The sequence below is a fragment of the Orbicella franksi genome, chromosome 1 (assembly GCF_964199315.1).
Source record: "Orbicella franksi chromosome 1, jaOrbFran1.1, whole genome shotgun sequence".
Lineage (NCBI taxonomy): Eukaryota > Metazoa > Cnidaria > Anthozoa > Scleractinia > Merulinidae > Orbicella > Orbicella franksi.
In genome coordinates this window covers 38,026,777-38,051,942 of record NC_138145.1, presented here as the reverse complement: position 1 = coordinate 38,051,942, position 25,166 = coordinate 38,026,777, and the positions used below count along the sequence as shown (strand labels likewise).

Sequence of the window (25,166 nt, the reverse complement as noted above, 5' to 3'; positions counted from 1 at the left end):
CAATGAAACCAAAATGACTACGCGTCAATAACAGGACCTTTTCCTCTGAAATGTAGAAGAGAAGGAAAAGTTTAGCAAATTATTACTGCGCAAACGATGCTTCCAAACAATTATTCGCGTGACGTAATTTTCGCGTGACTCACTAATAACTCTTACAAGAAAAAGAAAATCAGCCACGCGATTCATGCAAACCTCTCCCAGTGTAAATTTAAAGTATTAAAAATCAGCTGTACTTATTATATGTGCACCCAACGCTATCAGTCATGTACACACAGCTTACAGTTTATATACTTACCGTGTTCAGGTTCTCAATCTTCTGACGAAAGTGAAACAAAAGTGATAGAAACTGGAACAACACTGGAGCAACACTGGGGGGTTTCCCTGCAAGACAGTAGGAGATCCTATAGGAAGTCAAAATGATTTAAAATTGAAATATGTTTCAAACGTTGAGCAAAACAATTAAATAAAAATATTCGAAAGTATGTCACATTTTTTTCCTATCTGCGTTCTTTGTTAAATACTCAATACTGACCGTAGAGTCCAATAGCTTTCGAAGTGCATTGAGGTTTTTTACCATAGCTAATAATTAGTGAAATAGTTATCAAGCTAGACAAAGTTCTTTGTTGTCTGTTGTTTTCCGCTCTTTGGTTTAACCGTAGATAAAACACAATAGGTGTTAACTCAGTTCTGACTTATTGGTTAACCAACATAACTGTTTCGATTAACCCTTGGAATACCAAACTTTCGCCAAAAAATACCGTTTTTAACCGTTTAGCTATAGTCAGGTTTTTTAGCTGCCATGACGCTAAATAAGCCTAAGTTTTGCTAAAAAAGCTTTTTTTACTAAAAGGAGAGCTTTTTCGAGGATTAGGTACAAAATTGAGCAGAACTTCAATTCTGGGCATGCGCATAAGCCTAAATTTGGACTAATGACGTTAACTACGGGCGAAGCCTAGAAATGGACCTTGACCAATCATAGGCGTAGTGGACCATTTTACCACCGTTTTTGCACCAAAACTGATAACGTTGTTTTTCGATTTGCGACGTCGGAATGTTGTCAATATCTAAACCTGACCATTGTGCGGAAAGGCCTAGCCTAGTACTACTATCTGCTTATCAGGAATATCTGATTACATTTAAATTGATGATGTCACAAGTGGTACAAAGACACGACCATTAATTACGCATATATGCGTAGTTGGTATTCAAAGGGTTAATTAATTTTAAATGAACTGTTTATGATCGCAAAGCGAAAGATTTTTTGCAGTCCTTGACCATCCAGAATAAATCGCATGAATCTCTTGTGAAAGCTGCTTTTGCCATCGTTCTGTTGTAAAATATGGAAGACCGCGAATTAACTTTTCATCAGTTTGCACTTTATAACATACCTTGTGCGATTTGGGCGAATTCATACTTTCGTTTTCCCATGGTGACAGACATCAGATCTGACAGAGCTAAAAACTTTGTTATCTACTAGAAAGCGGTAGAGCTTACAAGTAATCCTCTCTTTATGATTGTCTGAATATGGTCGTTATCGTAATCGAGCTATATATTATTCTAACTGGTTAAGATAAAAGCCAGACAATGGAAAGTTAGCACTGGCCGAAAAGCTGTAGTTACCACGGCGGAACTTGCTTTGGAAAGTGAAACTACGAAAACCGCTCGAGGGGTTCTAGATATTTCGATGAAACACTGATTGTCATAGTACGTCATGCACGGGAGATGTATTTCGAAGTTTTTAGAGTGTCAAAACATAAGCTTGGCGGGAGACGAGAAAAAGCTGAAAATGACCACGCGGGAGGTGGCCTGAGCGACAGGTGCTCATTTCAGCGAGGAAATGCGAGATAAATTTGATATTGAGGGACTATGAATAACAAAGATGAACTTTTTTTGCGTTCGCAGGACGCAGTTCATAATCTGGGGTCTACTGTGGTTTCAAGGGTGACCTATTTAGACATTTTTTCATCGAACGTCTGCATTTTCTGCGCCATTTTGAATGACGTCACAATCATATGCGCAAAGACTACCACGCATCTCAAGGTTTTCGTTGTGGTCTGAGCAAGTCTGAGCATCTAAAGACTACCTCGTGGTTTATAGTTTATTTTATATGTTCATGAACACGACTTTGAATCGCCATGGCTTTGGGATGTTTACCGTGGGAACAGCTATGTTTCATTGGCTGTAGTTTGATGTGGTTAGTGCAGGTTGCACAGAGCTGGTACGCTTTCGCGAGCTAAAATTTATCGGCCTGAATGTTCGGCGCGGGTTGCCCTATAGAGCGAAAGGAGTCATTGTACTTTTGCAAGCCAACATTTATATGGCCTTGAACTGATTGATGTAGGAAGCATTTCAAAGTTAAGCATATTGTCAGGGATTGTCAGAAACTAAAAACGACTGTATTGCACTTGCATGGTACTTGAATTGTTAGAAATACACTTGAACAGGGTTAAAAACACCCTGTTGTTGCTTTGTCAAGATCAAAAGTTAGTATGCGAACAATACCGGTCAAGAATCGGCTTTCATAACCATTTCGTGAATGCACAGGAAGTCTTATCACGTTTTAAGGAACAGTTATGAAATATGATGTGCGTGGCCTCAATGACGAAGAACGATGTCGTATTGTGGAGAATTTGCTACAATTCTCGGAACCAAGGCGTTAATTCTCATGCCAGAATTAAAGCATATCGTTACCCGATAAAAAAATTTGGAATTAATGAGGTGATGCTTTGGTTGACACAAATGATGTGCTACAAAGTGTATATAGGGAAAACGAATGATGTGGAGGAAAATCTAGACCCTACAATTTTTGATTTCATTGATTCCATCGTCATTTTCTTGGAATTAGAGCATGTGTGAAACGATACAAAATGACGTAATAGTGGCGCTAACGGACTCACGTAAGTAGACTACCTATTGTCTAAACACACCAACAAATATAGTCTATGTTGCGGGCGTAAACGGGGACGTGGTAGGGATCAGGAGGCAAAAAAACGCGAGAAAGAAAGGGAACGGCACCCTCTCGCAATAAAGACGCTTGTTTCCAATAAGCATCCCAGTTTAATTTCCTCGACCCGTAAAATTCAAAATAAGCAAAAAGGACGTTAAACAGGTACGCAGTGCGGACCTGTTTCTTTCTTAGAAGCGAAAATAGCTCCTTCGAATGTTTACGATAAACCAGTTCGCGATTGCAAATGTTTGCTTACATTTGTGCTTGTAGCTTAAAATCATGTACGTAAAAAATACACTTTTGCAAATTAGCTTTGACGCTTAAACCGATTACCAGTTAATGTGAAAATATTTAGCACGAAATTAGAAGGCTTATGTAAATATTTTTGTGAGTCTACGGAATCAGGCGCCGTCACGCAACGTATCAACAAATCGTATTTTATACCGCGGACCTCAAAATAAAAATATTTCTGTCTGTAAAACCTCGATTGCTGATGAAAAATGTTGATTTTAGCAATAGCCAGGGGTTGAAAGTCAGCAAGTGAAATCATTTAAGGTATATATATTAGTGACGACGTTGAACGCATTCATAATCTTTGATTTCCACTAGCTTACTCACTAGTTTTGGTGAGTCAACGGAGTGAAACCAAAGCTAACGCGTCAGTAACAGGACCTGCTCCTCTGAAAATAAGCAAAAGGGAAATATTTTAGCGAATTATTACTGCACAAAACGTGCTCCCACGCAGTCATTCTTGCTACTTAATAATTCGCGTGACACACTATTGGCGCTTAAAGCAGGAAGAAAATCAGTCACGCGATTCATGAAGTCTCTTCCAGTGTAGGCTCTAGATCTTGTCCGCATGCACGCTACTAGTCACAAATAGCTTACAGTTTCTAAACTTACCGTGTTCAGTTTGTCAGTCTTCTGATAAAAGTGGAACCTAAAGTAATAAAAACTGAAACAGCACTGAGGGAGTTTATCTGCAAGACAATAGGAGGTCAAAACAAATTAAAATTGAAATAAGTTTCAAACGTTGCGCAAAACAATCAAAGGAAACATTCGAAAGCAAGTTACACTTTTCTATTCCCATTCCTTGCTAAACACTGACGGTAAAGTCTAATAGCTTTTAGAGCATATTGGGTCTTTGACCATAGCTAATAATCAGCGAAATGGTTATCAGGCTAGACAAAGTTCTTTGTTGTTTGCTGTTTGGCTTAACTGTGCATAAAACACAATAGGTTTTAACTCAGTTCTGTCTTATAGATTAACGAACAAAAACGTTTCGGTTATGCAATTAATACACTGTTGAAAGATTACGCCCAATCCTGGACCTTCCAACTTAAATCTTGGCATCTGTGTTCGCTCTTTCGAAGTGTCTTGGGTTAATTAAAAGCCACTCCAGTCTATTATCAAATTAATACGTGGTGCATGGAGGATGTATTTTGAATTTTCTGGAGTTTCAAAATAACCTTGGCGGGATGCGAGAAAAGCTGAAAATCCAGGCAGGATGCGGGATGTGGGACTCGGGATGAAAATATCTCGGCCTGAGAAGCATGTTCTCGTTTCAACCAGGAAATCCGGGATAAATTTGATATTGAGGGACGGAATGTGGAGTGAAAAACAGCAATTCACGGTTACTTAGTGACTGAAGAAATATATTTACATTTTTGTCATATAGCTATCTGCATTCTTTGTTAAATAGAGACAGTAAAGTCTAATAGCTTTCAAAGTATATTGGGTTTTTAATAATCAGTGACCTGGTTATCAAGCTAGACAAAGTTCTTTCTTGTATGTTGTTCGCTCTTCGGCTTAACCATGCATAAAACACAATAAGCCAATGTTAACTCAGTTCTGTCTTATTGATTAACCAACAGAAATGTTATGCTTATGTAATTAACGCACTGTGCATGATCGAAAAACGAAAGATTGCTCACAGTTCTGGACCCTTCAGTATAAATCTTGGCATCTTTCTTTGCTCTTTTGAAGTTTCTCGGGCTTAAAAACCACTCCAGTTTAGTATTAAACTCTGTGTTGGTTTATTAATAAAATTTACATTCCACGCTGGTTCCTGTCATAGACAGACTGACTTGCTCTGAAGAGAAATAAGGCAACTAATGAAAGCTACTTTTGCCATCATTCTGTTGCAAAATATGGAAGATCGTGAATTAACTTTTCGTCAGTTTTCACTCTATAAAGTACTGAAGCACTTTGTACGATTTGATCGATTTCAAACTCTCGTTTTCCCATGGTAATAGACATTAGAAATAACAGAGCCAAAAGCTTTGTTGTTTACTAGCAAACGATGGAACTTGGAATTGATCATCATTTTATGATGGTCTGAATGTCATGGCTATTTTAATCGAGCTATATATTATTCTAACTGGTTGAGATAGAAACCAGACGATGCAAAGTTAGCTTAAGCTGTACTTACCACGGCGGAACTTGCTTTGGAAAGTGAAACTACGAAAACCGCTTGAAGGGTTCTCGATCAGTTTCGAGAAAACACTGATTATCATAACTCGTCATGCATGGAAGTTTCATTTCGACGCGGAATGTCAACATATTAGTTTGTTGGGAGGCGAGATAAGTCAGGCGGGATGCGGAATGCGGGATTCAGGATAAAATATCCTGTCCTGGCCTGAGAAGACATGATGTGCTCATTTTAACCAGAAAATGCGGGATAAATTTGATATTAGGGACCTTAGGCATATACGACGGCGACGGTGAGGACGACGCCTAGTAAAAAAAAATGTGTTTCTATTTTACTTTGGAATTAATTTTCTGGTTTATTTATTAGATCTATCCAGTGTGTCTGTCGGTATTAAAACTTGCCCCTACTGAATATGCTACAAATGTGTTCAGTTCCAAATAGAAATACGAAAAATTAGCTGTTGTGGTTCGTGTTCTCCAGACAACGCAGAATTTGGTCATTTCACGATGTTGATTTGCAGAGGACGGCAAAGAAATGTATCAAGAATTATAACGCGCGAGAACAGCCATTCAGCCAGGTTTGCTGATTAAACCTTTTGTTTGGTGACGTTCTCGTTGCCGTTGCCGTCGTGTTTTGTGTAAGATCCCTATTGAGGGACGGGATGCATGATGAATACCAGCAAATCACTCTGAACACATAAATATAACTGAACACATTAATATACCTTAATTGTAATCTCTGACGAGACACAAAGGACGCGTTTTCGACTTCTCAATCGCGCTTCATCTATGGTCACAACAGCGTCATACAGTAAATATGATTAGAAACTGGGTCTGACTGTGAACATAAAGTTTCCAAAGCAGGATCAAAATTTTGGTCTGAATTCTTTCTTCGTGTTGAAAAAGTAGATCGAATGAAACAGTTTACTAGATGATTATAAGCCTACTATGAATAACAAAGCTATACTCGTTTTATACTCACTAGTTTTGGTGAGTCAAAAGAGTGAAACCAAAACTAACACGCGTCAGTAACAGGACCTTTTCCTCTGAAAACTAGAGGCTCTAAGAGCGTTTACTCGGGTTTCGTACCACAGTATCAAATTGTACTTTACGAAAACGCGTAATTGACACAATAAAAGCAAATCAAAGAATCAGGATATTTTAGCACAAGAGTTCCGCTTAGATATCTACTATTCAAGTTGCTTCGTTGAGTATCCTCCTCATCCTATCGCAAGTTGTGAGTTTAAACCATTTTGGTTCAAGAATGAAGTACAACTGCCTTCGCATTGATGGAGAGGTTGTTTGCATAGAATTTTCGAGGTCTTTTTACAACTTATGGTTATTACTTTGTACATGCTGGCAGAAATTGTCCGAAGTTTGTTTGCTGGTCGTGGCGATCCGTGTAAATTGTGTAGCTGAACTGACATCTTTGCCGTGTTTCGATCTTAAACCCTTTTCAAAAGTCATATCTCCTTTGGAGAGCGAATAATCTTTTCGAGAGAGCCAAAATGAATCATGATAAGCTCCTTCGCGAAAACAACAGTCCTGTGACTAAGCTCAAGTTGCATTGCATATAATTTGCATAAACTTTCAAGTTGTGTATTTTGCGGATAACTTCCAAGAATTTGCGACCCTTAACGCAGTTTATGAAGAAATATTCAAGCTACATATCTTTCTTAAATCAAGGCAGGAGTATTTTTAAAAAGGACTCATTTATAAGGGAAGATGCGGCATTTTGTTTTGCTATTTATTTTAGTTTCATGCTCGTCTAGTTCATGTCGTCTAGTTCTCGCAACATGATTTCTTTTGCAGTCAGACACAGTTTTCTAAAAGAATGGATGTTACTAAAACTGGTAACGGGGAACGGGGAACGGGAGTCTGGGAACGAGTGTACAGCGGCAACCCGCGTGAAACCTCGACATGGCGGACAAACGAAAAGAAAAGGGAACAATTTGGGGAAATGTGACTAAGTGTTACTGTTGTTAACGTGAGTTTCTACCGGCTGTGCCACCAGATCATGGCCCAGTACATGCTTGTTAGAGCAGAGTCCGATTGGTACTGAGATAAACAAAGCATGAAATGGCGCCTGGGGTGAAAATCGAATCGGTATTGTCCTGTATTATCACAAGCTACGTCCGCCAATCAGTCAGGCCACAGTCTTTCTTACATAGAATTTCAAGCCTTCATAGTCTACTCATATCTTCTCACTTTGTGCGCAGGCTGTCATATCAATATTTAAAAATAACAACACGCAATATGATATCGAGGACAAGTGACATAACACACGAGCATCATTGATTGTGGCTCGTCCGCTGTCTTCGCATTCGGAAGCTAGAAAGGCGGCCTTTCGGAAATCGGCAAGTCAGCTGGCAAATCAGGTGAGCAGCAGATAAATAACCTGTGGCCTGGCCACTTTGTTAAAGACAAAATATATGAAGAAACGAGCAAGGAATATTCCACAATAATGCTAACGTTGGTGACAGATGACCGCGGAAAAGCGACTGCGTGACACTCGGTATGTTTTTAGATGACATGTTGTCACGTATCAGACGGAAAACAGTCTTTATTCTCTGTCTGCGTTTTGTACCCAGTGTGCAGTCTGCATTTTGAACTTAGTCTTCATTTTGTATCCGGTCTGCAGTCTGCATTTTGTACTGACCGATTGGGATAGCATGTGATAATACCGATTCGATTTTCTCCCCAGGCGTGTTTCATGCTTTGTTTTACCCAGTACCATTTTGGACTTTGAGGCACAGCCGGTAGAAAGTAAAGTTTACAACCGTAACACTTCCTTACATTTCCCCAAAGTGTTCCCTTTTCTTTTCCTTTGTCCGCCATGTTGAATCCTTAGGGCTTAGGCGGGTTACCGCCGTACACTCGTTCCGAAACTCCCGTTCCCGGTTCCCCGTTCCCCGTTCCCCGTTCCCCGTTCCCCGTTCCCCGTTCCCCGTTCCCCGTTCCCCGTTCCCCGTTCCCAGTTTTAGTAACATCGTAAAAGAATTGGCGATTGCTGAGACTGCTAAATATATTTGAACTACTAATGAAATAACTGGCTAAACTATCGTCAATGCAGATTTTCGTTAGGACTTGGCAAGAACATTGGTTCGTCAATAATCCCAGACAATTCCCTGCACAATCGAAGGTTTAATTCTCCCGCACAGTGTGCCTCCAAATTCGCACGTTATTTTTTTTCCTGCACCCTAATAGAAAGCCAACTAACTTGGAGGTAGGATATTTTATTCAGTTACCGAAAGTCTTATCTTTACAACTTTGGAGATCGACATATTTTACGCGGTGAAAGAAACAAGTCGGCATGTTTTTAATGAGCTACGAGTCCAAAAACGTTTTCGTATTTAGCTCGTCTTATTGCAATATGATTTGTTTTACTGCAATGTTCTAAATAATAACAGCAGTAGCCACACACCATCATTGACTGCCTGTTTTTTGCCAGTGTTTTCGTAGATTGAACTCATACCGCAATCGGCTCAGTTGTTATCTCACGAGAACGTTTCGAGCGTGAACTTTGCTTACCTGGCTGGCTTTCAAGCAATATAATTCGTGGACCGACCCTTTCTGAAAACGATCGACACCTTTGTATGTAAGATGAAAGTATAAGGCGCGATTCTTGCCAAAACTTTCTTCCCAAAACACCGCATTCTGTCACGAAGAGCGAGCAATGTCGGGTTTCTCGTTCCCAGTTTTTATGGTCTACGTATGGAACGCCTGGGACCATGACCCCCCTTTTGGCGACCAAAACGCTAGCATTTTAAGACTCGGGCTCTCCTACGGAAGCCCGGGTAATAAGCAAAAGGGAAGAAGTTAAGCGAATTATTACTGCACAGAACGGTGCTTCGAAGCAATCATTCGTGTTACTTTTAATAATAATTCGCGTGACTCACTATTGGCGCTTACAGCAGGAAGAAAATCAGTCACGCGATTCACGAAGTCTCTTCTAGTGTAAACTCTCGATCTCGTGTATAAACATGCTATTAGTCACAAATAGCTTGCAGTTTATAAACTTACCGTGTATAGTTTTTCAGTCTTCTTATAAAGTGGAACCCAGAGTGGTAAAAACTGAAACAGCTCTTAGGGAGTTTCCTTGCAAGACAATAGGAGGTCCAATAGGAATTCAAAACAAATCAAAATTGAAACAAGTTTCAAACATTGTGCAAAACAATCAAATAAAATCATTCGAAAGTAGGTTACATTTTTTCCATTCCCATTCTTTGTTAAACAGTGACGGTAAAGTCCAATAGATTTCAAAATATATTGGGTTTTTGAGCATAGCTAATAATCAGTGAAATGGTTATCAAGCTAGACAAAGTTCTTTGTTGCATATTGTTGTTCGCTCTTTAGCTTAACCGTGCATAAAACACAGTACGTGTTAACTCAGTTCTGATTTAGAGATTTACCAACAGAAACGTTTCGGTTATGTAACAAATGCATAGTGCATGATCGCAAAGCGATCTTGGACCTTTCAACAAAAATCTTGGCATCTTTGTTTGCTATTTTGAAGTTTCTCGGGCTAAAGAACCGCTCCAGTCTACTATTTAATTATTTGTTGGCTGACAAATACAATTTACATTCCAAGCCTTCCTCTCATAGACAGACTGACTTGCTCTAAAGAGAAATAAAGCAACTAATGAAAGCTACTTTTGCCATCGTTCTGTTGTAAAATATGGAAGACCGTGAATTAAGTTTTCCTCAGTTTTCGCCTCATAATGCACTTTGCGCGATTTGGTCGATTTGAAACTCTCGTTTTCTCATGGTAACAGACATTAGAACTGACAGAGCCAAAAACTTTGCTATGTAACAGTAAACGATGGAGCTTGTAATTAATCATCACTTTGTGATTTTACGAATGTCCTGGCTATCAGAATCCAGCTATATATTATTCTAACTGATCGATAGAAGCCAGAGGATGCAAAGTTAATTAGAGTTGTACTTAACACGACCGGCAGAACTTGCTTTGAAAGTGAAACTGCGAAAAACCGATTGAGGGGTTCTAAAAATTTCGAGAAAACACTGAATATCATACTACGTCATGCATGGAAGCTTTATTTCGAAGTTTTTGGAGTATCATAACATAAGCTTGGTGGGAAGCGAGATAAACTGAAAATCAAGGCGGGATGTGCAAAGCGGAATGCGGGGTGCGACATTCAGGATAACATATCTTGGCTTAAGCAGCATGTGTTCATTTCAACCAGGGAATGCGGGATAAATTTGATATTAGGGGACGGGATGTGAGATGAAAAACAGAAATTCACGTTACACAGTGACTAAGGAAATTGATTTATCTTTCGGGAATGTTTGGAAACACTAATGAGTTAAAGAGTAGGGGTTTATAAAACATGCCAATCGCATCATATATTAACACCGGTTCAAATCAGTCTTTAACTACATGACGTCAGAGTTGAAAGTAGTTGGTGATTACAATCGACATTACGGCTACAAAATCTGCCAGTTTTTTCTTTTTGTCCAAAAAGTAGATCAACTGTGAACAGTTTACTTAATGATTTCAGTCTACTATGAATAACAAAGCTATGAAAAATATTGATTTTTATTAAATTCTCAGCCTCGGATAATGCAATTCTAGCTTTCTTATTGGTTCACTGGATCTCGGTTACCAGCCATTATACCTGCGTTTGACCTTATATGGAAATGAAAGCGGCAAATGTCGCTCGGCATGAGCTTTTTCGCGTGAAGCGAAGTTTCGTCGACAAAAAAAATGGACGAAAAAAAGCAGATTCGGTGAGCTATCTACACAGGAAATACAGGAAATTATGGACAATGCCGTCCCAGTAACAACAAAAAAGCCACAAAGCTCGAGATAAGATTATTTAACGGTACGTATACGTTAAGTTTCCCTTAAAGTTGCAAAATTAAAACATGACCGGCGAGATTTTACGCATTCATGAAGATTATGTAACAAAAACAATGTTTACCTGAACAGAATGGCTTGCTAGTCCTGGTGGCACCAAATTTTCGAAACCGATATAAGAAAAGTCAAAAGAAGAACTGAATGTTCAGTTGAAGTGTTTTTACTCGTCTGCGAAGAAGAAAGATGACACGCATTGCAAAAGTTCATTGATTAAATCCATTAAAGCCGCCAGTTGATCATTTCCTTCGCACACCGCCGCACAACAAACCGTTTTCCATTATCTCTGACCAGGCAAATAAACTATTAGAGTTTATGCATTTGTAAAAGGCCGCAGGAAAACAGGCATAATTGCCGGCGTAGTCCATAAGAAACCAGTTTCCAATGAGCAGATGCGGAAACTGTTCGACTAAGCAAGCTCGGATCGGCCGAGAGAAAGAATCCCGCACAGCTACAGAGGACGACCTAGTTTCATCTCAGTCTCTTTTTTGGCCGACAACGACGAGAGAATCAACGACAGCTAGCGCCAACAATTCTGTCCTTGCGAAAAACACCTCAAGGAGTTGAGTGTTTTGAGCTGAACCGAAGTAAGCCCGGTTCTTTACCAGCCACGAAAAACCACCAGGGTGGCCTCGGAGATTCTGAAGATGAATCTGACGCTAAGATAGTTTCTGTCCTTGACTCTAAAACTGACCAACATTGAGCTCCACACATACAGCTCGAAATGCCAAGGCTTTCAAAGCAAGGGAATCCCGAGAGAGATCTTGTCGAGAATAATTTTGGCACAACGTCTGTCACATGGCGATCAAAGTTTTCCGCAGCATTATTACAATGGCAATGTGCAAATGCACAATTATTTGGCTCATCTCCATGACTCGAACTTGAACGCTTTTCAAACTTTCTGACCAAGGTTGTATCTCCTTCATTTGATAGACGTTTCTTGAATTCTACTTGATTGCAATTTCATTCAGCAAATTCGCTTGCTTCGCTCTCAAATTTTTCATTCAACTAATTTTACAAACGGCGCGCATGTCATGTGATTTCCCACTTGTTGTTGTTTTTGTTACATCGACTTCCGGTCGTTTTGTAAAATTAAAATCCAATAAAATTAAGCTATATTTCCAAGAATACAAACGCACCGAATTTAATAAAACAATTATTCCATTCGCGCTTGTTGGATATGAGATTGGTTATAGCCAACTCGGCCCTACGGGCCTCGTTGGCTATTTACCATCTCATATCCAACGCGCGCTCATGGAATAATTGTTAAATACCCACTGGTTTTGGTGGGTCGACCACAATGAAACCAAAATGAATACGTGTCAATAACAGGACCTTTTCGACTGAAAAGTAAAATAGAAGGAAAAGTTAAGCCAATTATTGCTGGGCAAACGATGCTTCCAAACAATCATTCGCGTGACTTTATTTTTCGCGTGACTCAATAACAACTCTTACAACAAGAAGAATAACAGTCACGCAATTCATGCAAACCTCTCCCAGTGTAAATTTAAAGTATTAAGAAATCGGCTATGCTTGTTAAATGCGCAGACAACGCTTTCAGTCATGCACAGACAGTTTACAGTTTATAAACTTACCGTGTCTAGTTTCTCAGTCTTCTGACGAAAATGAAACCAAAATTGATGGAAACTGAAACAACACTGGGGGTTTCCCTGCAGGACAATAGGAGGTCCAATAGAAAGTTAAAACAATTTGAAATTGAAATATGTTTCAAACGTTCTGCAAAATAATGAAATTAAAAAAAATTGAAAGGAAATTATATCTTTTTAGTCCCCATTTTTCGTTATAGCTTTCAAAGCAGATTGGGTTTTTGACCATTGCTAATAATCAGTGAAATATTTATCAAGGTACTGAGACTAAGTTCTTTCTCGTATGTTGTTCGTTCTTTGTCTTAACCATGGATAAAACACAATAGGTGTTAAGTCAGTTTTGTCTTATAGATTAAACAACAGAAACGTTTCGGTTATCTAATTAATGCACTATTGAAGGATTGTTCACAGTCCTGGACCTTTCAACATAAATCTTGGCATCATTGTTTGCTCTTTTGAAGTTTCTCAGGCTTAGAAACCACTCCAGTTTACTATTAATTTAACTCCGTGTGGGCTGATTAATAGAATTTACATTCCACGCCGGTTCCTGTCATAGACAGACTGACTTGCTCTGAAGAGAAATAAGACAACTAATGAAAGCTACTTTTGCCATCGTTTTGTTGTAAAATATGGAAGGCCTTGAATTAACTTTGCGTCAGTAATTACTTTATAATGTACTTTGTACGATTTGATTGATTTCGAACTCCTTTTTTCGGTGGCAACAGACATCAGAACTGACAGAGCCACAAACTTTTTTGTTTACTAGCAAACAATGGAGTTTGCAATTGATCATCACTTTATGATTGCTTGAATTTCGTGGCTATCATAATATAGCTTATAATAGTATTGCAACTGGTCAAGATAGAAACTAGACGATGCAAAGTTAGCTAAAATTGAACTTACCACGTCGGAACTTGCTTTGGAAAGTGAAACTACGAAAACCGCTCGAGGCGTTCTAGAAATTTCGAGAAAACACTGATTATCATAGTACGCCAAGCATGGAAAATGTATTTTGAAGTTCCTGGAGTGTCAAAACGTAAGCTTGACAGGATGCGAGATAAGCTGAAAATCCTAGCGAGATGTGGAAAGCGGGATGCGGGATGAGAGCAGCATGTGTTGAGTTCAACCAGGAAATGCGGGATAAATTTGGAATTGATGGACGGGATGCGGGATGAAAAAAAAGTTACGGTTACAAAGTGACTGGAGGAATTAATCTACCTTTTGTGAGTGCTCCGAGACACTAATGAGTTGAAAAGGAAGAGTTTTTTAAACAGATTGCCAATCGTGTTTCGGTCACACGAACGTCGCTACTTATAACTGGATTTGATTAGTCTTTAAATACATGACTCAGAGGTAAAAGTAGTTAGTGATTAGCTTCGACGTTGCGGTCACTAATTCTCTCAGGTTCAGACTTTGCATTGAAAAATGAAATTGACTGTGAACAGTTTACATCACTATTTCAGTCTGCTATGAATATATTATAACTAGGCTAAAATCATCATTTATACTCACTAGCTTTGGTGAGTCACCAGAGTGAAACCAAAACCAATACGCGTCAATAACAGGACCTTTTCCCCTGAAAAGTAAGCAAAGAGGGAAAGTTAAGCAAATTGTTACTACTGAAAAACGGTGATTCCAAACAATGATTTCTGTGACGAAATTTCTCGCGTGACTTACTTTTGGCGCTTACAGCAGGAAGAAAATCAGTCACGCGATTCGTGACGTCTCTTCCAGTGTAAACTCTAGATCTTGTATATGTGCACGCAACTAGTCACAAATAGCTTACAGTTTATAAACTTACTATGTTCGGTTTGTCAGTCTTCTCCTAAAAGCGGAGCGACTGTGAACAGTTACCGTGATAATTTCAGTCTAATATGTATAACAAAGCTAAATCTGATTTGCACTCACCACTTTTGTTGAGTCACTAGAATGAAACTACAACCAATATGCGCCGACAACGATAATATTTCTTGTAAAAATTGTTAAGAAGGAAAAGTTAAGCAGATTTTTACTCCACAACGGTACCTCCAAACAATAATTCGTTTGATTTATTTGTCCGCGTGACTTACAGCGCTCAAAAACTGAAAAAAATCAGTCACGCGCGCGATTCATGAAAAATCTCTTTCAGTGTAAACTGAAACTATTAAACACCGCTTTGAAATACACGTTGTATGTGTATGAAACGGTATCAATCACGAACAGCTTAAAGTTTACAAACATACCGTGCTCAATCTCTCGATCCTCGGACGAAATTAAATGAAAAGTGATAGAGACTGAAGAACAAAAACAAATGCAAATTGTTAACGGTGGAATTAATTACTGATGGCAAAATGCAATGTTTATTAAAGCGTATTGCGTTGTTGACTATAGTTAATAGATTGAAATGATTATTAAGCCCGACAAAGTTCTTTGTTGTATGTTTTTGTTTTCATTTCGGTCTTGACCGTGCATTGAACACAATAAGTGATTTTTTCTGTTTCACAGACTATATAACTCGAGTAAAAAGTTTCGGTTATGTGATTCATGCCTACTTAATGTCGTTGTTCCTAGCGAAAGTAAGTTAACCGTGGCGACTTGCAATTGAACCAGAGCTATTACTCAAATACAAACAACTCGTGATGGCGTTAATGGGGGAACACTGCCTTGCGTTTGGTTAGCCCATGCGACTTCCGGCGATAGCGTGACAAAACAACCTCACTTATCTCCCCAGCACCACGAGCTGAATGACAGACAGCATGTGCTGGATCGGACAAGAGTATCGGTTAGCAAGCGATGTTCAAAGGCGATGAAAAAACAACAAGCTTAAGGGAAGTCGCTGCGCAGACTTAACCGCACCACACAGGAGTGACCCTTTGTTTATTATGCAGGAATACATGACCAACCTCTTCTCCAAAGGGAGGGAGGGAAAATTAAACGATAGATTTACAATAAGTAATAGCTACGTTGCTTAGACGAACTCAGAATGGACTCTGAACAATTTTCTGAGCTTTTATATGGAGACGCTCGTCTGCTTGTAAGCCAGTAGGGAAGGCTGTACTACCGAACAGCTTACCCTAACACGTGTAACATCTTAAACATGAACAGTGCTGTAATACTTTGCACCAATGCTATGGTACGTTATAACGTTCAGAAGGTAACGAATCTACAATGTTTTAGGTTTAGCTACAGTAAGGCTCACAGTTTGCTGACCTTTGAAATATAACTGCTCAATAGCTCTATAGAAAGTGATGCCGCCATGAACGGCTCATTGAGAACGTACGTCACGCTCCATTAACTATATTTTACTGGCGTGACAGTAAAATCTCATTATATATGATCGCAAAACGAAAGACTGTTTACTGTTGTGGACCTTCCAACATAAATCATGGCATCTTTGTTTGCTCTTTAGAAGTTTGGCAAGTTTCTCCTCTTCTAACTATGAGTTGATTAATGAATAAAGTTTACATTCCTCGCCTTCTTTTCATAGAAACTAACTGACTTGCTCACAAGACAAATACGACAACTAAAGACGAATGGCTTTTGCCATCGTTCTGTTGTAATTCCTCATATTTGTTATCCGCGAGCACTCATTTCATAATTTAGTTTGCACAATCTCATTGATTTCCTTCTGCCGCCATCTCCTGGCAACAATATCAATTCACAGAACTAAAAACTTTCCGTTTCTTACAGCAAACAATTGACTTTGGGGTTAATTATCACTGCATGATTGTTTGAAGGTCGTGGATATCATAATCGAGCTCTATATTATTCTAACTGGTTAAGATAGAAACCAGACGATGCAAAATGAAACCCCGAAAACCACTTGAAGAGTTCTCGATGTTTCGACAAAACACTGATTGTCATAATACATCATCCACGGAAGATCTATTTCGAAGTTTCTGGAGTGTCAAATCATAAACTTGGCGGAATATGCGAGATAAGCTGAAAATCATGGCGGGATGTGGGATTCGGGACAAAAATATTCAGTTTTGGCTTGAGCAGCATGTGCCCATTTCAACTAGGAAGTGCGTTTAAATTTGATATTGAGGGACGGGGTGCGAGATGAAAAACGGCAAATCACAGTTACTCAATGCCTGGAGAAATAAATTTACCTTTCGGGAGTGTTTGGAACACTAATGTTTCTAAAACATTTTTTCAATCGTGTTTCAGTCACACCAGCGTCATTAACTATAGCTGGTTCAAATTAGCCTTTAATAACACGACGTTAGAGTTAAGAGTAGTCAGTGATTATGGTCGACGCCACGGCAACAAATTCTCTCAGGTTCTTTCTTTACATTCAAAAATTAGATCGACTGCAAACAGCTTACTTAACGTTTCAGTCTAGTATGAATAACAAAGCTATTAAAATAATGATATCTACTCACTAGTTTTGGTGAGTCGACCACAATGAAACCAAAATGACTATGCGTCAATAACAGGACCTTTTCCTCTGAAAAGTAGAAGAGAGAGAAAAGTTAATCGAATTAATACTGCGCAAACGATGCTTCCAAACAACAAACAATTATTCGCGTGACTCAGTAATTGCTCTTACAAGAAAAAGAAATCAGCCACGCGATTCATGCAAACCTCTCCAAGTGTAAATTTAAAGTATTAAAAATCAGCTCTACTTATTATATGTGCTCACAACGCTATCGGTCATAGACAGTTTACAGTTTATAAACTTACCGTGTTCAGTTTCTTAATCTTCTGGTGAAAAGAAAACCAAAAGTGATACAAACTGAAATAAAACTAAGGGAGTTTCCTTGCAAGACAATAGGAGTTCAAACATTGATCATAACAATCAAATAAAATCACTCGAAAACAAGTTGCATGTTTCTATTCCCATTCTTTGTTAAATACTGACAGTAAAGTCCAATAGCTTTGAAAGTGTACTGGGTTTCTGAGCATTGATAATAAATGGAAATGGTTATTAAGCAAGACAAAGTTCTTTGTTGTATGTTGTTGTTCGCTCTTTGGAAGAGAAAGTAAAGTTAAACCAATTAGCACTGCGCAGACGATTCTTGCAAACAATTATTCGCTGACTCACTAATACTTCTTACAATATGAAGAAAATCAGTCACGTGATTCATAATTTGTTCTATGTACATCTAACTCTATCAGTCACAGACAGCTTGCTGTTTATAAACTTACCGTATTCAGTTTCTCGATCTTGTGATGAAAGTGAAAACAAAAGTGAAAGAAACTGAAAAGACACTGTAAGAGTTTCCCTGCAAAGCAAGTGGAAGTCAAGGAAAAATGCAAATTAAATTTTGTATTATTTTCAAACGCGGCTCAAACCAGTTGAACTAAAACACTTCTTCTAAAGTGTGTTATTAATTTTTTTGCTATCTCCATTTTTTGTCAACATACTAATGGGAAAGTCCAATAGCTTTAAAGGCAAATTGAACGTGCATCACTTCGTTTACAGAGGGATAAATGTTTCTGCCAAAATTGTTTCCAGTACATGGGAACCCCGCATTACGATCGCCTCTTTATGACGGCCACCTTTTTTGTCTCGGTGAAACGCCCATACTTTTCTTTATAAGAAAACCCCGTTAATGCGGCCACCCCGTTAATACGGCCAACGACCACATTCTGATATTTCAATCGGTATAATCCTTGATAATTTTATCCCGTTTATACTGCCACTCAAACCAGTTATGTTCATCTTTCCATTGTTAATATGGTATGTAATGATTAAAGAACAGTTCTTTTTACAAGTGCAATTGTGATACATATGTTAAGACCTCACTCAATTTAGACCAGTCATGAAATTTGACCCTACCCGTTAATACAGCCAAATTTCCATGGACCGTTGATGACCGTATTAACAGAGTTCCACCGTAAAATAGCAAGAAATAAAAGAAATTCCGTAGTGTCTTCGGAATTTCTTTTCTTTCTCGTGATTACGATAACTAAGCTCACCTGAACGTGTCACCCATTACAAAAAGAGGAACAGTGGAAAGCTTTAATTTAATAATGTTGACAGTCTCATGGCTAACAATGTTGTTTTGGAAGACCTGAACCATACTGCTAATCTGTGTCTAATCTGTGTCTAATCTGTGCAGTGGCTGTCGAATCGACTTTGTAGAAAGTTCGCTTGTCTTATTCTACGAAACAGCATTTACAGTGAAACCTGTATTAAGCGGACCCCATATCAAGTGGAAACCCTCTATTAAGTCGACAGCGGCTGAAGTCCCAAAATTTTCATCCCACATTCACTGCAAAAAAACCCTGCATTCAGCGGACACCTCTGTTAAGCTGACGCGGACACCAAGTTGTACAAAACCAGCAATAAGCGGACACTTCAAGAGCTATTTACTTCTAAAGGTCTAGCTGAGACTCCTTTAACATTGTTCAGCGATGTCGTTTTAAAGCTAAGCGATTATTCCAGATTAATGCATTTACTGACTGAACATTGTTCTATGAGCAATGTTTGATCTTACACTGTGGTACACTGTGCTATAAAAGAGTTACTAGTTAACTATTATCGCACGACATATTAGACCCTGTTTTGAACGGACACCCTGTATTAAGCGGACACTAATGAGGGTCCTAACGGTGTCCACTAAATACAGGTTTCACTGCAGTTAATTTCACTTCCAAAAAAATTGTAAATCGTAAACCGTTTTAATTCGTACAGAAGTACGGTAAATTAATTAAGCCCAGGTTAGGGAATGCAGCACCTTCCACAATAAACAAAGTTTTGCTTCTTGCACACAAGTTATGAAGAACTTTTAAATGATATCCTCCTACTGTAAAGTAATTTGTACTCACCAGTCTGTTCAGAACAACAGGATGAATCCAAAATCAAACCGCGTCAACAACAGTAACTGTTTCAATAATAAAAAAGAAGAAGTTAAGCAGATTGTATATCGAAAAGCGTTACTTCTAGCGAGCATTCATTCGCGTGACTATATTTTCTTGCGTGACTCATTGTTAGAGCTCGCAACCCAAATAACATTTGTCACGCTATACATGCAGATTTCTTCCAGAGGAAATGATTTAATAGTATTTAATATTGACTTTTCTGGCAGAGTTAAAGCTCATGTTTTGAAGGACGATGTAAATTTACGGTTTTCAGTTACACTATCTTGACATCAAAGGGAAACCACCACTAAGAAACTGAAATAAGAGTGAGGGAATTCCCCTGCAAGATAAAGGCAGACAATGACCAACACAAATAAAATAGCTGGAAGACAGCTAAATAAAAGAGTAATTCTAATAAGTATTACATTCTTTGCTCTCTTTAGTTTTCATATGCAGACGAGATAGCCCAAATTTCAAGGAAACAGATGATCGTATCACGCATGCGTTTGTGGGTATCCGGGATGTGAGTTTAAAAAAGGGTACGGGGTAAAAATACCTTGGTGGAAAGATAATATCCTCTTTTTGGCGAGCTGGTGGCGCGACTCTTTTAGAGTTCATGGTAAGATACAGAAGAATAATATAGAAAACAGAAAATTGCATTTTCTCTGTTAACTCTAAAGTTTCAGTGAAGTGATTTCCAAGGAGCGCGCATTAGCTCAATGACCACGAAATACCCCTCTAGAGGCCACAAAAAAACAAAGATACAAACAATCAAACAAACAAAACAAAACAAAACAAAAATATTACTACTACTACTACTACTGTTCAGAGTTCATTCGTTATCCTACATTGCCTCGTTTGATTTGTTGCGACACCCAAATTATCAGTCGAAGAAAATCCAACTTATATTTGTCGAGCTCATTCAAGATATATGCGAACGATTTAATTCGAGTTTGATTGGTTCGTGATGTTGCTAGAGCAAAACATGCCAAATTTGTATTAGTTATCGTCCTTTCACTGAGGCCAGTATGTGTACAACATTTCGTAACTGAAAGAAGCCCGTTATGTGACAGACTTAGGTTCTACTTTAAGGGCGTAGCTTAGGGAGGGGGGTTCTAAGGTGCCCGTGACTCCCCCTTTTGTAAGCCTTTTTTAAGGAAACAACCTACAACAGGTGGCAAAAACGACATGACAATCTGGTGAGTACTGTCACTTTGACACAGTGTGACCTCCCCCCACCCCCCATTTGAAAAATCCTGGTGGAGATGATCAACGTCTTTGTAAAGTGACTACCATAGAGGTGTGTTCTTGATCCATTGCAGTCTTATCTCAACCCTAAATGTATTCCATAACAGATTGGTAGGGACATCAGGCATTAGCTAAAGCAGGTCACTAATAGAGCACTAGCAGTGCTGGCAAAAGCATTTGATTCGGGATATCGAGACCATAAACACTAGGCCATACAATTATATGAGGAGGTTTTCGGGATATCCCGAAAAAGCGATATCGATATGGTAACTGTTAACAGTGGAAGCCGAAATTATACAATGTTAGAAACAAAATATAATAACGACTAACTTACCGTTGCGCAGCAGACTGTGTACAGCCGTTTGCTCTCCTTAAGAAAGATTGCAGAGGGGCGTCTAGGTGATATTGTTACAGTATAGCGTGCTGTTCGCATAAATTATGGTTCCACAAAAATATTTCAGTTTCAAATTATCTGACATCACAAGAGGAAAGAGAAACAAAATACGAAAAAGACATTGCCGTATGCTCGTGCACTTTGACTGATAAAGCCATTTATGACCTCTGCTAAGGAAATCACAGAACAAACAAGCTTCGACTTCGAATTCAGCCTTCCCTATGTTTTTTTTTTATGAATGTGGTAACGAGTTATTATTGTCAACTGAGAGGACAAACAATACAAGATTAGCTGCTTACAATAGTGGAGCTTCCTTTGAAAACTGAAAACTAGGAAGCATTCCCGTGAGAAATGTATTTTGTACTTTTGTGCGAGCGAAACTGATCTCTTAGGAAATACGTTATTAGCTCACGAAACACAAAATGCATCTAAAGAGCCCAAACAAAATAAAACTGACTGGTCAGATTTTATTCCTCGTAGTTCTAAGTGCCTCCCCCACCCCCTCCAGGAAGGTATCGGAAGGAGAACTCAGTGTATTGTCCTCTTGGGTCGGGAAATGGACAATTTCTTCCTTACCGAACTATAATAAAAGGTGTATTATCGATTTATTGCAGTCTATTGGCTCAAGCCTGAAGTCGGGAAGGATGTGTAGTAATAACTTAAGCTAGCGAAAGCAGCTCAAATATCCTCTTCTGGCAGATTACTGCTAGGAAAGGTTTTCGTTCGAGACCTTCCTGCTTTAACCAAGACGCAATAAAATTAATTGGGACGTTTTCGTGATATCCCGAATAAACAAGATGGATATGGTAAAATGTCATTAGCAGAAGCCGACAACAACGACTTACTTACCGTTGCGCAGTAGTTTGTATACAGCCGTCCGTTCTCCTCAAGAAAACTGCAGAAGCGTGTTTGTGTGTTACTGTTAATAATTCTGTTGCTCACTCTAATTATTCATCCGTAAAACTATTTCAGTTTCCCAGCATCTGACGTCATAAGCGGAACAACAAAATAAATGATATCGCTGTCTGCACGTGATTTTTGCATTCGGCCGTTTATGACCTTTTCTATGTTCACCGATATAAAAAACCAGACCGCTCGGAATAATTTCGTCATGACCAATATGGTTTGATACTTCAGTTAATCAATCTTTTAAATGCCAAAGTATTAAAAGACAATCTCACATACAGGGTCACCGCCAGTAAATTTACTATTTGTGTCAGTCTGTTGATGATATTCGTCGTCATTCCTGTTGTAACAGGCCTTGAAGTCACAGAACCAAACAGCTTGGAGTTTGCTATTAGTCTCGAGTACATTCAATTGTTAATTGGTTAAGAAAAGACCAAAAAATAAAGGATAACTTTTACCTACCACAGGGAATTTCACATCGGAAAGGGTCGAAAGTGAATTCTATGAAACACTCAGGAAAAAGGATGATATATATTTCGCAGGGGCTTGGTGGAATGCGCGATGGGTTTGAACAAGAGGCGAGATCCGAAATATGACACTTCTTCGTAAAAACATAATATGCACTCTTTAATAATTAATGGCGGGATACGCATTGACAAACAGCAAATTGCGAATCGTTTCTTAACTCCACGGTGTTACTAAAATGAACTGTGAGGAGCAGATTTTGTCTCAAGCGGCAGGAAATACGCCTCGAGAGGCCGTCTAAAGAAATTGTCCTGATATTTTTTCTTCTCGTTATATTTAGTATTTTCGTCCTTCCGGCAGCTTAATGTAATACGCGGTTTTGAAGTTATCAAGATCGAACAAAATCGAAAGAAGTTTTAATGGAGCTAAATCAAACTATATAAGAACGATTCAATTCGTGTTTGCGGTACGTAATATTGTTTTTGTTTTTGTTTTTGTTTTTTTTGTTCTTCCGTACAGGAAGGACAGTATTTATAGAACATCTGTTTGTGGCGAAAAGAAACCTCTGTTCAGGATCAACCTGTCATGATTAAGGTGTTCACTTCTACTTGTGGTGGATTGATTTATTGCAGTCTACTCCCAACTCTGAATGTGGTAAATTCGAAAAACTGGTTAAGAGGGACATAAAGCATTTGCTTATGTGGGTCACCGGAACAATCTGCTAGAAAATAATTGGTGCCAAGAGCATTTGATTTAGGACCTCAAGATAATAGCCACTGGGCCATACAACTATACGAGGAGGCTTTTTTCGATATCCCGAATGAGCAAAATTGGTATGGTAATTTTTATCAGTCGAACTTGGAATCAAATATTGTTTTAAACAAAATAATGAGTAACTTACCGTTGCACAGTGGTCTGTGTTCAGCCGTCCGCTTTCCTCAAGAAAAATTGCACAGAGACTTCCGCGTGTCACTGTTCATAATAGGGTCGCTCGTGTAATTAACATTCATAAAAAAAGTTTCAGTTTCACAGCATCTGACGTGCCAAGTGGAGACAAAAACGAAATTGTTGGGTTCAGGTGATTTTGTCATAAGGCCGTTTGTGACATTTGAGCATGTTCACAGATATTCACGCAATAATTGCTCATCAAGAAACTGAAATGATATTGAGTTACTTCCCCTTCGACTAGAGGAAAAAAAAAACTATCTAGGGTGTGTTACATCTTTTCCTATCTGACATGCTTTAAAGACAGAGGGCGACCTTAGAAGAACTTAGCCTGTGAGCAGGCTCACCTTTGAGTCACGCACGCGAGCGACGAAGAGCAATGCGATCCGGCGGGAAGGAATCTGGTGAAGAGGCGCAAAGTTTACTTTCTCGTGTCGCGGCTTCGCTTCCGGATTTCTCGCTCGCTGCTACACCACGCGCCCATGTGCTCCAACGTGAGGTCGCTCGCAGGCTAAGACGAATTTAGCTGATGTCGCTCGATCTTTTTTAATTCTTCATGCGCATTATTAAGACACGAGAGAATGTGAATTTACCACTTAAGTCAGTCACTTCATAATAAACTTTCCACGATCGATGCGATCGATGTATTCTTCCTAATTTCCATTGTAACAGACCACGACAGCACAGAATCAAACAGCTTCGAGTTAGCCATAAGTCTTCGTTTTCGGTTTTTATGAATGTCACAGCTCTATATTATTGTCAACTGAGAGGGTAAACAATACCATTTTAGTTACTTACTACAGTACGTTCCCTTTGAAAAGTGAAAAGTACGAATTGCAGGTTCGGGTGTTTCCAGAAATTCCAAGAAAACAGCTGATCATAAAGTGCGGTTTAAGAAATTTGTTTAGAAAGACTGTGAAGTTTACAGGGGAAGAACGTTTTTCAGTTTTCTCTTCCGCATTCCGCCATTAACGTATTTAAAATCTCCCGCATCCCGCCTGCGTAATGTATTTTCACGCATGCTTGATGGGTACGCCTGGAAATGCCCTACAAAATAAAGCAATTCCGATTTCATTCGTCGCTATCCTCAGTGCCTCCCTCTTCTGGTAGGGTAACTTGCTACTCGCGAGTGTAAATTATTTGATGGACTTTGGAAAACCAAGTTATCAATCGAGGAAATTCGAACGAAGTTTTACTGGAGCTACTGTCAATCAAGCTATATCAGAACGATTGAATTTGACTTTGATCGGTACGTAATGCTTCTCCTACAAAACATCCCACCAACTGTTGTTGTTTTTCTTTGTACAATAAGGCTAGTATAAGTATATAGATTTGTTTGTACTAGAGAGTTGTTTTCGTTATGGGATAGCGTGAAGTCCTACTTAGACAATTTCGGCAGGAGTATGACGCATGTGCTAAAGCAGGTCAGTAATAGAATTCTAGCAGATTACTCCTGGCAGGAGTTTTGATTCTTGGACTTACCGGCCTATTAGAGGAGGTTTTTGTAGTATCCGGAACATTTAATGACAATGTTATCAGTAGCAGCCTGTATTTTAT

The 25,166-nt window shown here is 38.9% G+C and overlaps 1 protein-coding gene across 1 annotated transcript in view; it reads right to left on the bottom strand.

The window, feature by feature from the left end:
• The window catches only part of LOC145498797 (uncharacterized), a 309,169-nt gene that overhangs the window by 195,027 nt on the left and 88,976 nt on the right, over positions 1–25,166 (bottom strand). The gene's annotated exons all lie outside the window — the stretch shown is intronic.